The following is a 22,603-nucleotide window of genomic DNA, read 5'->3' as shown; positions in this document are numbered from 1 at the left end:
GTGTGTTCATCTATCATTCAAGGACGGTACAGGAGGCTCTGTAGAGACAAGATTATGAGACAGACCTGGGTTTCTGTTTGAGACAGGCTTAGAAATAAAACCTGCAGGAGGAACGGGGCTTTCGGGAAGATCAGACAGTTTCCCTTTTGGTTTAAAATTTTCAGACTGGGCTCTAGCTGAACATAAATCAAAATCCCAAGTCACTAGCTATGATGAATTTGGAGCTGGTCTTCTGATGGCCTCATCCATTGGGACTATCGCAGCTTGTGGATCAGGAGCGCCCTCTATTGGAAAGGAGGCCTCCTGAATTCCCCTTACTGTCAGGAAACCTTCCTGGGGCATCTGCATTTCCACAGTTAGACATCAGTATCTTCTGGCTTTCTTAACAAGTGTATGTGCATGTTTACTGACAAGAGTCCATGGGATGTTGGAAAGGCTCTTAGGAAGACCATGACTACAAGGCCGACTGAAAGGAAAAGCTAAGTACTCTATATTAAAAAAAAAAAAAGTCTCCTTTAGAAATGTGAAATACAATGCAAACTAATATTTGAGAAGTGCCTACTGCTCACTCATTTCACTCTGCTATTTAGCATTTCTTTGCATTCCTGCTGTGTCTCACAGATGAAGCTCACATGAGGGTAAACAATGAGGCAAGCAACCTTTATGACAGAGTGGGGACCTAACCAAAGTGAACACTCCTAATTAAACATGGGCTTAGAGGTATACAAAGGTAGAAATGCTTGCATCCTATCTTAGGGGAAAGATAAGGGCCTACCACTTAGCAAACACTTTTCCAGAAATAAGAAAGAGGAATCCAAAGGTCAAGGAAAGATACTGAGATGCTGTGGGACTACCAAGTCACATACATTAGAGATATGGAGGGAACTAGATGAAGAAGATGACAGGCTATCAGTTAGCATGGACAACTATTTTTAACCAATCTGGGCCACCTAGGACTGAGTTCATTCAAGACACCCAGTGACTTGACACTTAGTACATTGTACAATGGCTCTCACTTTCACACTGGGTCCTTGATACAAGACAGATCTCATTTCCACTTTTATAATTAACCCCCCCCCCACTTTGAACAAATGTGGTACTGGAAACTTATAAGCTACTAAAAAGGTGAGGGGCTGGGGAAATGATTCATCAGTTAAGAATACATAATGCACTTGCAGAGGACCTGAATTTGGTTCCTAGCATTCCTGCTGGGTGGCTCACAGTCATCTGTGACTCCAATTAAAGGAGATCTGGCTCCTCCTTCTTGTCTCTATATCCTCCACATCTTCCTGTACTCACATACACACGCACATATATATACACATGCATACACACACATGCATACACACATGCGCACACACACAAACAATCAAAATAGTCTTTCATGAATAAAGATAATCAGAACAGAAAACATATCTGGAATTGAGCTAGAATCTCTAGGGCTAACGTGCTTCTCCTCTCTAGCATCTGTGAATTGTAATAAACATCCAAGTCTCTGAATTTCAAGAGGATACTCTATTAGGCCCGGTATGGTTTCTATAAACAGCCCTAGACTTCTGAGTGACTGTGAAGGGCCAGTTGTCTCTAACCCCCAAGGTCCTTGCCTCAGGCTCTATGTGGTTTCCCTAAGAATCTCTATTCCGTTCCTCCTGAATCAGGGTACCACTCACCGCAGCTCTCCCTATAGACTCCTGAAGCAAGTTTTAAATGTGATCATGATACTGATCAGATTTCTTTGCAATACAGGGGAACAAAAGCAGCCATGTTAATTTCAGCTGAGTGAGTGGGGGTATGAGGTGGGCCTTGCCAAATAGAGAAATCACAGCTCCATAGAGAAAGCAATTCAATTTGCAGCCCTAATTGTAAGCTGAAATTAAAAATAGTGGAAGGCACAAAGCAATTGCATAGAAAAGTCCAGGTAACGTCAATGAAAAGGAAAAGCATCTCTCAGCACCCAAGTGCTCCTCTCAATCTGTTTTCTCCGATGAATCTGACAATTATTTCTACATTTCCCACCATTTAATAAGCAAGAGGTTAAAAGAAGCAATGCAATTAAAATCGGGAGTGAAAACACAAGAATATCTCTCCCATTTGTACTGCACGCATCGCGCAAGACAATATGAAATGAGAGAAGGGTGTGTGGAAAACAGCGTGGGGAGATATCAAGGAGAAGCAGTCCATGGTCTCAAAAGCCAAAATCATAAGGGAAGGTGAAGGCATGAGAGTCTTGGCAAGAATATAAATACAAGCCCAGCAGCATAAGGACAAAAGAAGTGCCTTGGGGATAGGACAGAACTGAAGTCAGGTGTCAGCTCCATTCCTTCTCAGTGAGTGACCTCTGGCAATTATTTAAGCACAGAAAGTTGAATATCCTCATCTCTCCACCTCTATGGACATATTGAAAGACTGAGCCAGATGCAACAAATATGTAGCCATCTAAGAACATCTGGCCCACAGCAAGCATCTATTTACTTTAAGCTTGGAATGGTAATGCCTGGGACATGTCAAAACTAGCAATGCTTGCTTATTAGAAAAAGCCAAAAGAAGAACAAATGCACTTCTTGGTGTTCCATGTTTTAAGCAGTGTTTTAATGAATACAATATCTGTGTGCAACACATGATATATATATATATATATATATATATATATATATATATATATATATGGAAAAGTCTTTAAAGGGTAAACAACAAAGTCAATGTTTTATACTTGAGGAACATGGGGCTAAAGAAGTCACGATAATTTTAACCAAAGTCTTACTGTGAAATACAGAGATAAGTATAGTATACTGGTTAAGCTCATTGGTTCCACTAAAGAACCAAAGTCTACCATTTTTCAAAGTTTATATACTGAAGGACTAACTCACAAAGACACTGCATTTGGAGACATGGACTTCAGGGGATAATAAAAGTTTAAGTGAGGGCATAATGGTAGGGGTGTGATAAACTTGATCTATTGTCCTTATATGGAGAAGAGCCAGCAGGGATATAGAAACAAAGAGAAAGACCGTGTAAAGAAAAAGCCTGCAAAAGGAAGGTTCCAGAAGAAGCCCAGCCCAGACACATTGATCTTGGACTCACAGCCTCGAGATAGGTGAGACATAAAAGTTCTTTGCCTTGAGTCACTCATGATGTTTATTAACTTTCTGATACTAGACAGAAACTCTCAAGATAATCACCCTATGAATAGGAAAAGTTTGGACTCTTGTTTTCGAGGTTTTGGATTATGGTCTTTCAAATTCACCATGTTGAGTCTGTGGTAAGATAGAACATCATGGCGGGGAACATATGCCAGGGCAAAGGTACTCACTTCCATGTAGGTAGAATCAAAGAGAAACAGTTCACTTCTATAACAAAGCCTCTCTTCCAAGCCCATAAAGGTAGTAATCCATACCGTGATTAATCCCTTGAGGATGTCTGGTAGTTCATGGTTGGTCCTATCACTGCCAGACTGGGGACCAAGTCTTCAGGACATTATATTGGGAGGACATTGAAGACCTAGACCATATCTTGCAACCTATATTTTGTAATGGAAGTGTTATCAGACCAATATATGATTTTTTGACAGACAAAATTCTAAAGCCCATTTCACTCACTTTCCCTTAGAGGGACTTAGGCTAAGATAGTAAAGTATTTTTTTTTTACAGACAAGCCAGGATATAGATTTATTTAAAATAAGTAATTTATCATTTGAGAAATCATGCCTAAATTCTATTTTTTAAAGCCTCTACTTTCTGGTCCAGGAATAGAAATGATGGTCCTGACTAGCACTCTCTTCCTTTGTAAGACTCATTCTTCACATCCGAGGTAAGGTAACAGCCTACTACTCATTGAATTGTTATAAAATTCACCACCATGAATATAAAATCTATGGCAAATGGTGGGATGAGATAGACAGGCATCAAGTATTCATTACTCTTACTGTTGTTGGGGTCATAACTACATTTGTGACTTAAAAGCACAGGGAAATCACACAGCCCTCACAAGGCTTCTCAGCAACTATGTGGTGAACACAGATGCAGTGGAAACTGCTAAGGATGACTCATTACCAAGCCTTTTCCATAGTGACTGAACTTGTTATAATGAATCATTCAAAGTCAGCATGCTCAGGAAAAAGATCATCTCATATTATCCACTCTTTCTTCCTGCAAAAAGCCAATGAAATATAAAAAGAACAATAAGACAGAATATGCAGAAAGAATCCTTGTAAGGAGAGTGAGTATTTGGCATATGCCCTTTGACCCATATTTCCTTGATAGATATTTACCCAACATAAAGACATGACAGCTGAAGGAGTTACAGCATCAATAGTCAGACACAAGACCATTCTTACAGTGAAAATCACATGCTATAGATTCTGGAATACCAGGGTAAGGGGTCTTAAAGAATTTTGAGACGTTACATATCCATATGTGCACATTTCTGAATTTTACTTCTGTATTAAAAAGTACTAAGAAGCACTTTATGATTTCAATCAATATCAGCTAAATATTATGCTTAACTGATATAGTAGGTCTTTTGATATTACATATGGAATAAGCCTTTAAGGTGACATTCTACATTTCAAGAAACCCATGATCCCCAGGAAAATGCTAATGATTATTCTTCAGAATACATCCTCCTTGGAATAATATTGCCACCTCTTATTTTGAAGGTTCATCTGACATAAGAGCACCTTGCCTAACAGAGTCAGAAAGTGTATGTTCTGGGTGAACATTCTAATTCCACAGGAGTTTCTCGAGCACCTGTATGGAAAGTAGCAGAGAAGAATTAAGGACAAGCACCAGATTGCAACCTGAGGACCCTGCATTCTAGTTGCAGTCAGTGATTCAGACTGAATCACATTTACTGATTCAAAGAGCAAAGATTTTTGAGTATCTTCTAAATATCCGAAACATTAGCAGCAGAACATGGACACGGACAAACTGCCTGCTCTCGCTGAGCTGGCACAGTAGCTGAGAAAGATTGAAACCCTGGAGAAGTCAACGAAGGGCATATATAACTGTATTTAGAGTTCTACAGAAACATCTTAAAGTAGGCAGAGAGAAAGGCCAGACAGTGGTAGCCCATGCCTTTAATCTCAGCACTTGCGAGACAGAGACAATTGGATCTCTTTGAGTTCGAGGCCAGCTTCATCTAAGAGCTAGTTCCAGGACAGCCATGGCAGTTACCCAGAGAAACCCTGTCTGGGAAGCAGGGGAGCTTAGGCAGAGAATGTTCTGTCTGAAGAGGTGATGTTTGAACTGAGGTCTCTCTGACAGGTAGAACTCAGGCTGCTTCTAGACCCAGTAGAGTATATGCTGCACGGAGGGAAAGAGCAAAAGGCAACGTCACAGGGAGGAAGGTCGGATCTGTCTAACCTTATAGACCAGAACTGTAAATTCAGAGTTTTATGTTAGGTGCAGAATGAAACGGGAAGCCATCGAAAGACTCTGGAGCATAAAGTAAGAGAATCTGACTTACGTTTTCATGGAATGACTCTGTCTGCAGGGGAAAAAAGCAGATAAGGGGACTGAAATTTTTGTTGTAAAGAAAACAATGTGGGGCCCAAAGCTGTAATCATATGAAAAACAAAGATAGAGGCAAGATGTCAGGCACTGGGTTTGGAGAGCAAAGGGCATGTTGGGGACATCGGCGAAACTAGAATCATGTACTCACTCATGGGTCGCTTTCACACCAGCCAAGGGGTTCATGGTTTGCCTTAGAGTTTCCTTTCCAATTTCCATTGATATTTGAAAAGCTCACAAATCTGAAAATATCTATCTCATAAATCCCTTGACCCTGGATTGGTCATCCCATAATTAGTGCACAGAATAACTGTGACTGTGTAGACAGGCCAAAAAAAGTTGTACCTGAGACAAGGTTGTCATACTTTCCCTTTTTCTAGGTTTTCACCTTAAAATCTTGGCACCATATGGAAATGCAGTACCTGGAGCACATGCTTTAATCTGACGACGTCTTAGACAAAATCTTTGTTCCACAATCAAAATGTTAATTCTGAATAAATGAGCAAACCTCCTCGCTAGACTGTTTTATGCTGAGCACCATTTACCTCTCAACACATGTTCCTGCCTTTCCTCTCTTTTTATGTCTTAAACACCTACTTTGTGGGAGCAGAGAGATGACCTCATTGTCTGGGAGCCTGTTTCTCACTGCTCAGTTGCTAACAAAGTCTGCAACTTGGCTGAGTCTATAGAAGATAGCATTATCTCTCTGCTCCTCATCCCCCTCCCCCCATCTCCTCTCCTGGTTTCCCTTCCACTTTCCCAGCAGTGAACAACTGGAAAGAGAATCCGGCAACCTCCAGGAGGTCTGGGTGCCACGGGAATGAAATGCTGAGAGGCTTTCACTGTGATGGCCAATCTGCATATTGTCAAGGTTGAAGAAACGAAAGCAGAGAGAGACTTTTTGAGTAATTGCCAGAGACGTGCACCTCAGAATGATCGTGCCTTGCATGTAGTCTGTTTGGCTTTTCATCTTCCCAGCAAGTCTCTCTAATATTTACAGGGAAGAATACTGAGACTCTAAAATCAGTTTGCCCACAGTGGTCTCTACTAAGTGGGGCTGTATGACTCAAACTGACTTTCTAGCAACTCAAGGCCTTACACACTTTTCTTATACCAGGCTCTGTTCTCCTCACTAGGTACTGTGAGGATCCATCACTAGGGAGTTAACCACTAGCCAACTCATCAATAAACCAAATTCCAAGAGTTCTATCCTCATGGGTCTTAGGGAGATTAATAATGTGAAGGTATTATACACTCTAAATGTCATCATAGGTCAATTAAAATCTGTAAAAAAATGAAAAATAAAATTTGAACAAGTATATTATATTTCATATGATAGTATTTGAATTTATTTTCCTTGTAATAAGTATGACCCTCATGAACAACTGTTTCCTTGAACAGTTCATAATATAGACTTTAATAATGGGAATTTTGATAATAAATATAGCCTGCAATACCTGGCAACTCTTATTAATCATCACAATGAGAGCAGAAATTTACAATGAACACATAGTCTTTGCTAGGTCTTGCTTAAGTATTAATTCATTTATTCTCAAGGGAATGAAGGAGGAGGAGGAGAAACCCTAGGCAATGGAAGCTTATCATGGTTCCCATTTTACAAGTGAAGACACAGAAGTGTAGACTTGAAGAAATCAAATTTTAATGTCAGGATGAGACTACAAGGATCCTTTTTTCCCAGTTCCTACTGAATTACTATGCAGAACTATAATAAAACATCTTTATTCTTTTTTCATAATATTTTTATTGTTTATTTGGTAATTTCACGTCATGGACTCCGAGCACACTCACTTCCAAATCCTCCCAAATCTATCCTATCCTTGTAATCCTCCTGCCAAAAAGAGAGAGAGAGAAAAGAAAAAGGATAAAAGATAAAAGAAAGGACAAAGAAAAAGGAAGGCAGGTCTGATTTGTGTTGTCCATAACTGGAGGTTGGTCAAACTCCCAGTGGCCAGCCCCTTAAAAAAAAAAAAAAACTGAGTCCTTTCCTACCTGTACCCCCGCCAGAAGTCTTCAGTTGTGGAAAGCTATACCTCAGCATCCTTTTCACAGTTTAAGAGTTCTCTTTTGTGGCCTTCTCTTTAGGCTGTTGCTGTTATTGGAGGGTGGGATTGGGGTAGGGGCTCTTACAGAAGTCTTCTATGTCCTTCTTTCCCTATTCTAATTCCATTATTCCTCTAGAAAATATGCTTTCTTGATGATGGGATGCTTGTCTCTTCTGAATATTATGTTTCAGGGTGCTGTAAGTGGAATGGAATTATTCAAGATGAACGTTTGAGGGATCTTTGTTGGTTTCCTCCACCAGCTTAAGCCCTAGGAAAGTCTGATTAGGAAAAATCAAACTTTACATGAAGTACTTGTGACTCTCACTAGGGTAATGGTTTCCTCCCTGGAAGAGTTTCTCTTTCTTACTCTGATCCTGCTGCCCATGTTTGGTAATCTGGAACTAGAACAGGAGCATTACATATGAATTTGGAACTGACCAGTTCTCCCTGGAGGAGAGGGTGAGAAGCAGGCAAACACTGTGAGAACCAAGACTCAATTGCTCTTTTGACTAACAGAGACACTGGGGCTTAGAACCACTGCTTACTTTTTAAGCTCACAGCCAAAAACTGAGCATGCAGCTTCTCATAAGAAGCCACTCTGCTCTCCTCTGGAGCATGCTATGGGTTTGCCTGGACCCCGGTGCTTACACATCATGTCTACATGGATCCATAACAGACACTATTCGCTCAAAAGACGACTCTCTGCTCTGACAAGACAGATGACTCTTCACGTTCATGGTTCATGTTCACTACTTTACTGGTTCATGTGTGTCCTAGGTTAAATGTTTCTAAGTTTGTCTGTAATGGTGCTTCCCACACGAAACCAGAATTTGAATTAGGGGTCTCAGGGGAGTAGGTTCCCTGTGTAAGTATCATCAATCCAAAAGAGCCTGAGTAAGACAAAATAAAAACCAATAAACTTGTCCCCTTTCTTTCTGCATTGCTGTTTCAGCTGAGACATTGTTCCTCTCCAACCCTTGTACTGAATTGCACCACACACATCCCTGGTTTTCTATCTTCCAGAAGGAAAAAAATTGGGTACATCAGACTTTATAACCAAAACTAAAGTCCTTTTAATACCTTTCTTTGAAAGGTAGATTCACACACACACACACACACACACACACACACACACACACACACTAGAAACACACAAAGAAATAAACAGTGTGTCTATATCTATTTACAAAAGTATGCATGCATGTATGCTTGTAGATTTATATCCCAATATTCCTTGGTCTCTGAAGAACCCCGACTAATACAATGGGCATGAGAGCTACTAATAGTTATTTAGCATGGCAAGGCTTCCATGGGGCAAACATGTAATAGATGCAAGCACCTGTCTATAATGCTTTCTTAGGATTTATCTATTTTTAATGTATGTATATTCATGTTTTTCTGAATGTATGTATATGCACCATGTGTGTGCCTGATTCCTGTAGAAGCCAAAATGTCACTGAATCCTTTAGAACTGGAGTTAAAGGTGTTTTCAGCTGCCATGTGAGTATTGGGAACCCACATTCATTAAAGTGCAGTGTAGAACACCAGCAAGACAGCTCAGTCAGTAAAGGTGCTTGTTACCAAAGTCTTACAAATTGAGTCTGACCCCAGTGACCCACATGGTAGAGAACCAACTCCTGCAGGTACTCTGACCTTCACTTACGCTCTGTGGGATGCACATACCCACAGGGTACACACACACACACACACACACACACACACACACACACACATCGAGTAAATTAATGTAATAAAATTTTAAAATATGAACAAGGTGCAATGAGTATATGAGTTTGAACAAGCAAGACTGCCATATGAAAGAATGTTTTAAAAAATTTACCATGAACAAGTCTCATGAGAGGTGTTTTTCAACATGGTTTCCAATGTGATATCCCTAATAACAGAACTGTTAGTACCCATGCAGGTATAGACACAGTTTTAAAGTGCACTGTGGAAAACCACAGCTGTGCAGAAGCACTTAAACATTCCTCGCCCATCTCTCACTCCACAAGAGCGATTATCCAGACAACTGCCCACAGGATTTTCTTTTGTTCTGTCTTTAATCTAGTTCAGTATTTCTCAACCTTCAGCCTACAAAATAATTATTGTCTGGGGTTACAGACATTGACTCTTATTTATTGTGCTTCACGGTCAATTTCAGGACCTTTCAAGGGTATTCCCAGAGCTTCTGGGTACAAGAAAGTAAACTGCACCCTGACTGTATCCATGAAATATGCCCTGCTGAGGGGCCAATCGGGCTGCACACCAACCTGATTCCTACCACTCAGCCAAATCCCTTGGAGAGAAGAGATGCCTTGTCCTAAATCATTTCCATAGGGAAGTCCCGCCTTTCTGAAAATCCCACAACAACATATATGATCGGCTACACCCCTTATTATTTTGACTGTAATTCATGCCCCAGGAGCTGACTGTGAAATTTACATAGAAAGGTATTCTTTTGTTTGTTTATATATCTTCCTCTCACTCAGTGGCCCTATTTAATCATTTCTCCACGCTCAGATTCTTGCTCAGTTCCTGGAACGCAATACAATCTTAGTAAAGAATGATAAATGTAGGATGAAATTTAAATAAAATGTAAAAAAAATTCTGCCTACATCCAAGGATAGAGCAAATATATAGATCAGGCAGGCGGCACCCCATCCTCTACTGCTCATAAAATCATCCTTAGATTGATGATGTCATTAATATTTTATCCTCATCTTTAGCTGAGAAAATCCATTGTGTGTAATTTATATTTTATTATGCTTTAATGGTATCACAAACATAATTTGATTTTGTATTTTGCTGAAATAAAAAATAGCAAATTACCCCCCCATCGTTATATATTCTTTTGCAGCAACTTCCTTAATATCCTGTCAAATAATATCCCATCATAACCAAAGTGCTACTCGTTTGTGTTAAAACTCTCCCAGAAAGAGTCATACTCAGACTTACTTTTGATGTCACCATTTCGATGACTATTCCTGTAGATAAGTCTTCCCTTAATCCCAGATAATTAGCTTATAATATAATCCAAGATGTGAAAGAAATGGGTCCAAAAAATGAGCTTCTAAAGAAGATAGATATTTTTCTACAAAACTGATTATGTAGTTCTGTGTGCACTGGAATAATATATAAGCTTGGGATCCAAGCTGGGTAGTTTACTTAGAGTTATTTTAGTGTATCTCTGACGTTTTGTTTGGAAGAGATTTTTTTCTATGATCATCAGAGTTACTTTCATGGGAAGCTAAGAGGACCAAGCACCCACTGTGCAGCTAGGATCAACCATTTTTATGCAATATCCCATTCAAGGTGTACAACAAGCTTACACGATCGATGCGCATGCTAATTCTAGGTCATTTATGACATACAGGGCTTAACAAATAGAGCTATTGATTGAAGCCGTGGTCTGGCTATTGTAAAATCTGTGACTGTGAACATATATCAGCTTCCTTTCAACAGAAGTATCTTAGCAGTCCCTTGGAGTATAAATGTTCAAGTCACACAACTGTCGCCCTTTTGTGTGACAGCTTAAAGATCACAAAACATAGAAATACATATTTTTTACCTGTTACCAAATCATGTACATGTATTGAAGACTAGATGGCCTGTCTACCTTCTTTCCTTTTTTCCTTCCTTCCTTCCTTCCTTTTCTCTTTCTCTTTCTTTTCTCAAACACTGCAGCATGTTCTCTGTGTGAGAGAGAGATGGAGATTGATTTTTTATTTTGGAAAACTATTTTGCAAAGGTCAAAACACTGGCCCCAAGCATGACCCAGGAACAACTACAACAAAACCAAACAAAACTAGGTGGTGTGGCTGAATCACATGGCCTCAGTGCCCAAAATAACAATTCTATCTATGTGTCTGCAGAGCTCTCTAACCCAAATCAACACACCCACAGAAGAATAGGTCCTATTCTACACTTGAAACTGCAGTTAAAGTAAGGGAACACCTTACATTGTTTGACCAGCAATTATAGACCTTCAGATCACAGAATTCCACAGCAAAATGTTGAGGTTAGGAGAACGGTACTAGCACAGTTCCTCTTCCCACAACCAACAGTATATACCCAAAAGTGGTATTACTGGGTCTTGAGGAAGATTGTTTTCTAATTTTCTGAGAAATTGCCACACTGACATCCAAAACGGTTGTACCAGTTTGCATTCCCACCAGCAATGCAGGAGTGTTCCCTTTACCCCACAACCTGTCCAGCGTAAGTTGTCATCAGGTGGTATAGTGGTGAGCATAGCTGCCTTCAAAGCAAGGAGTCTTAGATGCATACGACCCACTTCTCAGGTCTCTCCCATTACCTTCCTGTGGCTACTATGCGCCTTACTCTCTGGCTAATGAGATGGAGATGTTCAAGCAAATCTGAATTCTGTTCCTCAGTTTCCTCACACCTGTTGGTACTGTGACTTGTCTCTTGTCCCTTCTTCTTGAAATATCTTCCTCCCAACTTGAATTCTGTCTACTAGAATGCAGTCATTGCTTATAAGCAACCCTTGCTTGCCTCCTACCAGCAAAACAAATCTCTTCTCTTCTATATGCAAATTTTATTTATTCCCCAGTCAAAGAATTCTCTCATAGCTCCATATCTTGTTGCTATTTGTCTATATAGTTTATCTCTCCTGGTATATGGAAAGTTTATCCAAGGCTGAATCACAACTCAGTTCATTTTAGAATTCTTCCAGCAATCAATATGTTGTCTTCATAACGTGTTTATTGAACTGAAAAGGGAAAAATATATTCTGCATGCCTGATTCTTTAAAAAAATCTACAGCAAATCTTTCCTGGTAGTACATCTATTCTCAAATACATTTTATTTCAACTTATGATCCAAGCATCAGTCATGGATTATGTTTTCAAGTATATATTTTTTCTTATAAAGGAATATTGAATTTATTTTGCTTCAGCAGCCAGCACAGTGAAGAGTCCAAATGAGAAGACCTACTTCTTACTGTAGTAGTCTGTCACAACAGTAGGTAGTGTACTAACTTTATGGATAGACAGACAGAAAGATACAAACATAGATATATGATAGACAGACAGACAGATAGATAGGTAGATGATAGATAGATGATTGAAGATATATAACTTGATACATAAATACTTGCAGTCATAGGTACATAGATGACTGGTAGCTGACAGAGAAAAAGGCAAGAAAATAAATAGATAGATAGATAGATAGATAGATAGATAGATAGAATGGGTAAATAGAGATAGAATGGGTAAATAGAGATAGATGATACCCAAACAGGTATTTAGATATTGATTTGTAGGATTGATATAATACATAAGATTGGTAGATAGATGAATGGAAATACATATATAGATACATATGTATCTGTAGATAGACAGACATAAAAATGGTTGATAAGTTAACTGATTTAGGTATGTTAAGGCTTTCTCTAAAAAGAACAGAAATATCCTCTTGATTTGCTCTTGTGCTACCATTTTTTCTTTGTACTTATATAAAATCTCATCTCCATTCAATAATTTTTACTACTCAGAAAAGAGAAGTGAGTTTTGTGGTTTGGTTTTGTTTTTTTTTTTGTTTGTTTGTTTGTTTTTGCTTTGACAAAATACCACGTGAAATAACATATGCTTGCCTGAGTGGAAATTAAGAAAATAACTGTTCCAAATAAGAGAGAAACTTTAGGTAGATCAGCTTTAAAGTTAACATTTTAAAACTAAAAAAATAATGTAAGCATTTCTAATGACTAAACCTCTTCTTGGCAAAGACGTGAAGAAAATGATGTCCACCGGCTTTACTGTAGGAGAGTCATCATGACAGATTCCCAACATCAGAATAGCAAAATGGTGAGAATTGTGCCTACCCTTCATTGCAATAAATCTCTTTTCATTACTCTAAGCTCTAAAAATAATTGGATGGAAGAATTAATGGAATATGCAAACAGTATTTATTGCAGCCTACTAAGAATAAAATAAACACTCTAAAGATGCAATGGTAACTCAGTGGTTCAGTCAATGGCAATAGATCAACATGATGGACTATTGTACTGCCAAAGTGATTGTAAGTATACAGAAACAGAGAAAATGTTTATGTCAGAGGATTAAATGAGAAATGTAAAATATAAAATGATACACACAACACAACTACAATGTAAGAAGGGCGCACAGTGAGAGCAATGAGAGCTGCACATAGCATGGAGAGAAGTGTGGAGTGGTTGAGCTTGAGACCAGTCTAGTAAGAGTCTTATTTTCAAACTAGATCATACTACAAATGAGCAAACTTTTATTATGCAAGATGATTTTTGCACCAGTCATTTGCTGATGACATCCTCATTGTTTTTCATGTGGTAGCTTCTCAATGAAACGAATGAGGTTGTCGCTTTAGTTTATTACTTGGTCAGTCCATTAAAACTAAGTTCAAATCAGAAGTCTGTTTTGTCACTACAGGTCCATAGGCTGTCATTTCCTTTTTTTTTTTTTTTGTTTGTTTGTTTTTTTTGTTTTTTTGTTTTTTGTTTTTCGAGACAGGGTTTCTCTGTAGCTTTGGTTCCTGTCCTGGAACTAGCTCTTGTAGACCAGGCTGGCCTCAAACTCCCAGAGATCCGCCTGCCTCTGCCTCCCGAGTGCTGGGATTAAAGGCGTGCACCACCACCGCCTGGCAGGCTGTCATTTCTTAAACATCTGAGCAAAGTTTGTATTCCCTAGGAAGCCCTATTCCAATGATTCTTATAGACTTATGGGTTCCATAACTAACAGATTTATTTGTATTATCTGATACCTGGTCCATCTGTGCTTCTGTGGTTAGATACTATGATAGTTAGCTCTGTCAACCTGAAACAATGAAGAATCACCTGGGAAGAGGGTCTCCATGAAGGATTATTTACATTGGGTTGTTCTAGACACGTCTGTGGGGCATTGTCTTACTCAAGTGATATGGGAAGTCCTAGCCCACTGTGGGTGGCACAATTCACTAGGCAGATTCATGAACTGTCTGCGAGTAAGGGAATGGAGCTCAGCACAAGCAAGCAAACAAACATTTACTTCTCTCTGCTCCTGACTATGGATGTGATGAGACTAGCTGTTTAAAGCCTTGACTTCGGCTCAATGTTGGCCAGTAACCTGGAAATGTGAGATAAAATAAACTTCTTCCCCCACATTGCATTTGTACAGGCTATTTTATTGCAGCAACAGAAACAAAATGAAAGCAGGTCACATGTGCTGTCATCTTTCAGTGCCAATTAGAAAGCTATAAAAGAATGAAACCAAGTTTCCTCATCCACACCTACCCATTGTACCACTCTCCCCGTGCCGCTGAGAAAAATACACTTTTCATACAATCGACTGAATTCTAAGTTTTCTATGTTCACAATACTTATTATGTCATATTTAAATAAGTTCAACAATAAATTTTTCCCACATTCTCAGTGTGTATTGGGGGTGGGGGTGGGGTTTGCTTTCTATACCTGATTGTCAATGTCTGTTAATAACCTACATTTCTCTGATAGCCGAGGTGAACAGTACTAATGCATGTGGCTTCACTCTACTGTGCATGTGTGGAGGTCCACTGTTCCAACAATAATCGCAGGAGACTTTTGGTTCTGACTTTATATTGATGGTTGCTAATTAGTCTAATTTGAGAGAAATAGATTATAACTTTCCTAGAAAGCTACTGTCTTGGGGTTTCCATGGTCGAGATAAAACACCATGACCAAAAGCAACTTTGGAAGGAGAGGGTTTAATTTAGCTTACTTGCTAAATCAAGTACATCACAGATGGAAGTTAGGTCAGGAAGTCAGGGCAGGAACTGAAGCTGAGATTACAAACAAACCCTGCTTCCTGGCTTATACTTCAAGGATTTCTCAGCTTGCTTTCTGTTAAAATTCAGGGCTACCTGCCCAGGGTTGATACCACCCATAGCGGTCTGGACCTTCCTACACCAATCATTAATTAAGAAAATGCAGACAGAGTTGCCTGTATGATGGTTTTATGGAGACATTTTTTCAACTGAGAGTCCTTTTTCCCAAATGACTCTAGCTTGTGTCAGGATGACATAGAACTGACGCAGCGTTAAGGAAGTATAACAAACATGTACACATGGAATCTAGTGAACAACAAAAACAGCCAATGCCATTATCCACTTAAATCAGAGACTATGAAAGCCTAAACTAGACAGTATGGTGAGGAAATAATTTGCCTAGTATATACCACTGAAAACTTTAAAGTAAGTTAAGACAAGTGAAATAATCAGCTTCTGATATGTGCACTGATAAAAATGAAGACTCCATGAAGCAAATACTAATTCTCATCTTTGTGAAAAGTGCTGAAATTACTTATGGGGCAGTGGAGTATTAATTTACATCAAAAAGTATTATATAAAAGTTGATCAAACACAAGAAGCAACCACTGGTTGTCCTGTTCATTCTGTAGGTAAATGTTCTTTAACTAAAAATTTCGCGTTTTATTCTCTCACAATTAGATTTGCATTCAAAACTGTTTCTTCTGAAGTTTCTGGAAACTTAAGCATAAGCAGTTTTTATCATCATAGTCAATGGGATTTAGATCGTGGTTGATAATTTCTGATCCTGAAGACATGCTGCGCTGTATTTATTCCTCTCAATGTATATTCAGCTATTGTACTTACCACCTAATATTTCTTCGTTCAATTATGAAATAAAAATATGCAATAAGTTCCCTTTATGGGTCAGGCAGTGTTAGAGTTACCAAGACTCAGACATGCTTCTTTTTCCCATGAAGCTTAGAGTCTAGAATGGAAAATAAAAACAAACAAAATTATGATGATATTCAGTTTTAAGATTGATAAGAGAAAAATTGGGGAGCCATGAGATTAACAGGGGTGAAAACTGGATCTCAGAGGACGAAATAGGCTTCTTCACAGAAGTAACATTCCAAGAGAAATTCTGAAGAATGAATAGAGGCAAGACAGAGCAAATAAAGAGATGATTTCTTCATGCAGAAGGGGAAAATAGGGAACCTTGGGATATAAGGGAACTAGTATGTGCAAGGTGCTATTGGAAATGAAACAGGGGAACTCTGAGATGCAGAGGACCTCATACATGCATGATGCTGTCAGCAATGGGAGCAGTGTGAATGTCATCTCCAAAGAAAGAGTCTGGATTAGGTGATACTGCAACTTATCAAAGACATTGACCCTACAATTGGATGGGCATTATTTTCTCTGAATACAATCAATTTTCAAGCATACATTCTGAGGTTCCAGTGCCAAGCAACAATAGCCTCAGATACCAGCACAGCAGCACAGAAAACATCAAGAAGAAGGGGGGGGGGGGGGGAGGAGCCGTGGTCCAGCCCTGATCTGTAAGCATGATGAGAAATGATGACATTTGGAGCTTTGATTAGAACCTGCTCTCAGGATGTTCTCAAGAAAAATAAAAAAAAAAAAGACATTTGACAAGGTTAGTCAACAATCAGTTATTTATTTTACCTTGTCTTGGCTGTAGAAGATTGGTTCATTGCAACCACCAGGAAGGCAATAATCATCAATGAGACAGACAGTCAGATAAAAATAAGCATCATAATTTGTTTAAAACAAATAAAGGGAGAAAGATGAAGAAAAAGAGGGGACCAAAAGACAATGGAGGGAGGGTACTTTGCCTTCCTTAAAAGCTATTTAAAATGGGGTTTGCATCTGGGCAAATGTAAAATAAAGTAAAATATTAAAATAAAAAACAACCATTTTGTAGGAGCAGAGTGGCTTAGTTACATCTCAATTGCTATGAACACCATGACTGATTCCCATTCAAACTACCACACACGATGTCCTGATAAAGTTCTGCTTTGCTTCAAATGAGCAACAAACATTACTAAAAGGTGTATTGGCTGCTGCCTTGAAATAGACAGGAGGAAAGACCATCTGCTAGGAGGGAAAAAAATGAATAAAGTTCAGTAACACATGGCTTAATTAGTTTAAGGCAACAATATTAAACTTTATGATAGCTAATTTTATTGGCTACTTAGCAACTTAAATTAACATCTCCGTTCTCTTCAGTGAAAATTAAAATATCAAAGCATATGTATTACTTGTTACTTACATATAATTAAAGTAATAATCCTAGATTAATTATTATAGAAGCAATAAATGGCCAACATTTAAATCAAGAGGCAGGAGGGAGATGAGCAGAAGGTTTAACAGTAACCAAGTGGCTCTATTATTTTAACCAAGTTTTCATTGTGTGCAGAAAACAGAGAGGCCAAAGATGGTACTATCCAGATAGGACCACCCATTAGAGAAAGTTGTCTATGAGGGAACTTTTATAGTGCTTATGTTTTATTAAGTATAAAAGAATATGGCTTATGAAGGAACCATAAATATCTACTTAGATATATATGCAGTTTTTGTTATATTAGCTTTGAGTTTGAGTCTTTCTATGGTGCCCTGTTAGTTTCAAATGCTTAAGGAAGCCTGGGGCCAACTTCTGCCATGGTCCCCTGAGCTGCTGTGACCATGAGGCTATCCTGCCATGCCAGGCAACATTCACCATGTTTACACATTCTTGATGCTCATTCAAGGCTCAAGCTTTACGTCTGCTTTCCAGGCCCTGAAGTGCTCTATTTGTTATTGTTATCGTCGTTGTTATTGCTGTAAGAAAAAGCTCTAGACATGGGTCGTTCTCTGCTCCCTGTTTCCTTCTCTCTGACTTCTCTTTTCGTCACCCGTTTACACTTCTCTGTGACCACAAATTCCTACCCTTTCTTTCTCTTTCTTTCTTTCTTTCTTTCTTTCTTTCTTTCTTTCTTTCTTTCTTTCTTCTTATTTGTCCATGTTGTACTCATGACCATACATTTAGCCATTAAAAAGAGGAGAAAGTAAGCAAAGTCATGACGGTTATAGGGTAGTAACTTTAATCTGAAAATTCAACAAGGAGACACTCCCTCTAGACTGAACTCCATAGAATCCCACTTCCCTAGCTTGCCATCCTCTTGGTGTCTCTAAGTAATTTTTAATTATTTATTATTATTTTGTGTGTGCATGGCATGTGAATACAGACATACGTGTGTCGCAGCATGTGTATGGAGGTCAGAGGGCAAGTTCTAGAGTTGGTTCTCACCTTCCACCTTTCTGTGGGTTCCAGGGATCAAAATCAGTTTGTCACACTCAAACAGCAAGCACCTTTTACCTGCTTAGCATCTTGTCTGCTTCTCAATAAAGTTTTGGTTAGTTTTTTTTTTTTTTTATTTTTCAATACAGCAGAGGGCAAATGCAATCTCCCACTTTCACAAATTCTGCAGTGGAGCATGCCAGATTTGAGGAAATCACGGCAATCAGCACACCTGGAGTGCAATGAACAGGCTTAGCCTTGGGAAAACCATCGTCCACATCATGGTATTTCCCCTTCTAGGTATGTATACATCTCAATGACATTAATACATATACCTTACCTTGTTTCTCAATTTGTGAACCATGTTGGAAAATATCCTATTTCTAGCTTGTCGTTGGTATCAACCCATTCCAAACTCCTGATGGAAAGGTTTCTACCAGTTCTATCTACCTACAGGATCCTCTGAGCAACATGGGTACCAGAAACTCCTTGCTATCTGGCCAAATTCATAGCATGCCCTGCACAGGACCTCCCACACAGACCCCAACCCTCAGGTGATTCACTCTTCTGCCTCACACCTGTGGGTCCCATTACCATGGAGTTTCTTTGCTTGTTCTCAGAACCATCTCCTTCCCTCTTACTCTGCACTTTGTCTTGAGAAACTGGAACCCCTGCTCACTGATTCAAGACAGACTCACCTATAAAAGATATTGGAATATGGCAGAGAAAGAGAAATCCAATTGTTCACCCCTCAGTATCTTGGGTCGTGTTTCTTTTTGGCCAAGGGAGCATCTCAAGTGTGCCTCTCCCCAAAACCCATCTCCAGACGGAGCAACTTGGCCCATATTCCCATTCTGTTCTGGTAACTGGTATGTTTGTTTTGATAACTACTCCACATCCTCCTGTGGTTTCTTTAAGCTTTCTATGCATTCCTTTGTACATCATGCTCACGGCAGCTCTTGTAGCTTTTCTATTTATGTAAATCCTATATTTTCATTTCCCTGACTGAAAACTTACCAACACAGAAAGAAATGGTTTGGTTTGGTTTTCCCTAACCTTATTTCCAACAAATGATGGAAAGGGTAATTTGAATGAGGAACATCTACCTTTTCTCGTTGCTTGTGAGGCCCTAAAGTAGGAGCTTTTAACGAAACATGCTTTTGTGACATCTCTCTGCTCAGATAAAGATTTGGAAGAAAATGTTCAAGTAGCAATCATTTTCTTCTCCACAGACCTGTTTTTCTTTATTGAAAAAGCACTTTTGGGTCATAAAATAGACTAATCATCAGAGAAAAGGATACTGGTGATGAGGAGGAGATGGAGGCTGAACATCAAATGGTCAGCATGGTAACTGATGTCTTTTTCCTATCCCCTTTCTATCTCTAAAAGTAGGGGGAAATAAAAAAGTACTTTGATTCCCAAATGTAACCAATATCTAAATCAATGTACTGGTAACGTAAATGTTCCAGTTTGAGTGGAATGAATTATAGGCAAGACTAATAGCCCTGGCCTAATGAAGAAAGCTATAAAGACGCATAGAAAGAATGTGTCAAGACAAGAGATGTACATATACTAGCCGGTAAGTCCTCCCAGGATCTGTGTCTGTTTGGTTCTGTTTTGCTTTCCAGAACACTTTTCCATCTTTGCTTACTATACATCTCACATTGCTAATTAGGCAAACAAGTGTCTTTGGAATCTTTCAAAGTCAAGTCACAGGAACTCACACAAACTCTTGCAATTATACAAAATATAGGCAGAGTATGTTACCTTGTAGAAGCCATTCATCCCATGAATCCCAGAAAGAGAAAATACAGTCAAGACTCAGAAGCAAGATCAGAACTAAGCCTAGGAGAACACGGGGCAGCAGAATTCTCTGCCTGTATCACTCTCCACTCATCTTGGGTTTCGCTGCTCTCACATTTGTGCAAATGGACCCTGACTTCCCTCTGAGGATAGTAGAGATGCTTTACTCACATTCTTGACATCTAACTTAGCCAGCACTCAAGTTCCCACTAGCCTGGGTCTTGAAATTCTCCCTCTAATCACAGCAACTCCATCTGACCCAACATGAGTCAGGTATCTCCTTCCAGTTATTTGGGTTTTATGTAGGCAAAGAAGGCCATACATCACAAGCAGTATTGCCCTGATTGCTCCTGTCGGCAAAATAATCCTAAAAAACCAAATGGTTGCAGCGATGGGGAGAACACCTGTGAAGCATCTTGTCTCAGTAAAGTGACTGCTGCAGAAGCATGCTAATCTGAATTCAGATTCTCTGCTGCGACATAAAAGCTGGGCACAGAGGCATGTATCTCTAACCCCAGCATGGGGAGGAGGGAAAAGACAGACAAGTCCTCAGAGTGAATTGGCAGATAGTCCAGTCATTGTTGGGCTCTATTGATCCTAGGGAAGTCTGTTTAAAACATAAACTGAACACCTATTAATGAAGATGACCAACATCAATCTCTGGCCTCTACACACATAAACAGTGGTGAGTGTATCCCCCGGCCCATATAGAAATGTTCACACATTCATACACTCACACACACACACACACACACACACACACACATATATATATATATATACAAAAATTATGTAATGGATTCTGTGATAATCTGATGTATTAAATTATAATCTATTATTTTTTACTGAAGAACTGAGCAATTAGAAAAACATGGCAACCTATACCATTAGTCCTCAAAATATCTGTCAGCTCAAGTATCTGTCTCTCTAAACACTGTGGCTGCTATCAGGAGTCCAGTAGGACTTAGCATCAACTGAAGTACCTAAGAACAGAACTTGAATCAATTCCGTTCAAGAGCCAGAGATTTGGAGTTTTGCATAAAACATACTAAGTGAATAATATAAAGTCTAGCAAAGCAACTTGACTTTTGGATCTTTTTGAAAGCTACAGAGTCAGGAAGGAACTAATCAAAGATTTGTCTCTCATCTCTTGTGGCTTGGGAAAAGGAAGGAGATGAGATTATGAAGTGGCTTCCTACTGTTGGAGGAGGAATGGTTTAACCACAGCTCCTATGCCTACTATCAGCAATATGAGAAACCTATTTCCAAACACAAATATAAGATGTCTACTGTTAAGAGTATTCTAACAACTAAACTTGAATCCTGGTGAGTCAGCAGAAAACCACCACCTGCCCCTCCTGCAAAACCAAGCAGCCAAAGGTGGGTGTGTCACCACCAGTCCAGAGAGAACAAGGAGCATGGGCATGAAGGACAATAATGACAGGACTTCAGGCGATTCAAAGGGGAAAGACCTTGGAACTTAAACACTCGTTTCCTAGAACTGAAAATTTAATGAAGCAACTGAAGTTCATAACACTGTCAACTATTGAGACCAGAAAAAGTAGCCTAGATAATCCACTCACTTCAGGGACTATTTCACGCACAAAGGCATGGTGAACATTGCTAAGGAAAATACCTAGAGATGAGGAAACAGACTAGAGGTGATACAAAAGAGAAAATAAAACATGTGAACAAGGGCAATACGTCTGCCCTGACAAGGAAAAGAAAATATTTGCTGATCTGAGCTAAAGGTCTGAACCTGAGAATTGAGCTAGGTAGTGAGTTCTAGCAGGACTGATGGAGACAGATACAATTCTCGATATGTTCTAGTAAAATCTCTGAGGTCCTTATACAGAAAAATGCACAAATCTTATAAAGATTCAGACAAAATAAGAAAGTTTACCCTGTAGATAGTAAAGATCACCTAGTCAGTTCCAGTAATGAGGTTAAAGGAACCCCAGGAAAACACACAGAAGAGTTGCAGTTCAAGGACTTCCCACCATCCAAGATGCAGTTCTCCAATGAGGATAAGAGATGACAAGGCCTCAGACTTGTAGCGCAAGGAAGATGTACCTTCTGCACACCTAAAGTGACAAGAGGGCTTTATAAAAAACTGTTCTGAATCAAGAACAGGTATGCCCAAACTGATGTTTTAGGAGGAGGATGATATAATAAAA

General features: G+C 39.2%; 1 non-coding gene across 1 annotated transcript; it reads right to left on the bottom strand.

Annotated features, from left to right (window-relative positions):
* Positions 1–18,771: 18,771 nt before the first annotated feature.
* LOC121464092 lies at positions 18,772–18,931 on the bottom strand. The gene has a single exon (XR_005976493.1). It is a non-coding gene; the product is annotated as a U1 spliceosomal RNA (small nuclear RNA).
* Between the last annotated feature and the right edge of the window lie 3,672 nt (positions 18,932–22,603).

This window comes from Microtus oregoni, unplaced genomic scaffold (assembly GCF_018167655.1).
Source record: "Microtus oregoni isolate MIOR12 unplaced genomic scaffold, Mior012 000027F_ref0000203, whole genome shotgun sequence".
NCBI classification, from domain to species: Eukaryota; Metazoa; Chordata; class Mammalia; order Rodentia; family Cricetidae; genus Microtus; species Microtus oregoni.
The sequence above is the reverse complement of the archived record's forward strand: the minus strand, read 5'-3'. Positions and strand labels throughout refer to the sequence as shown.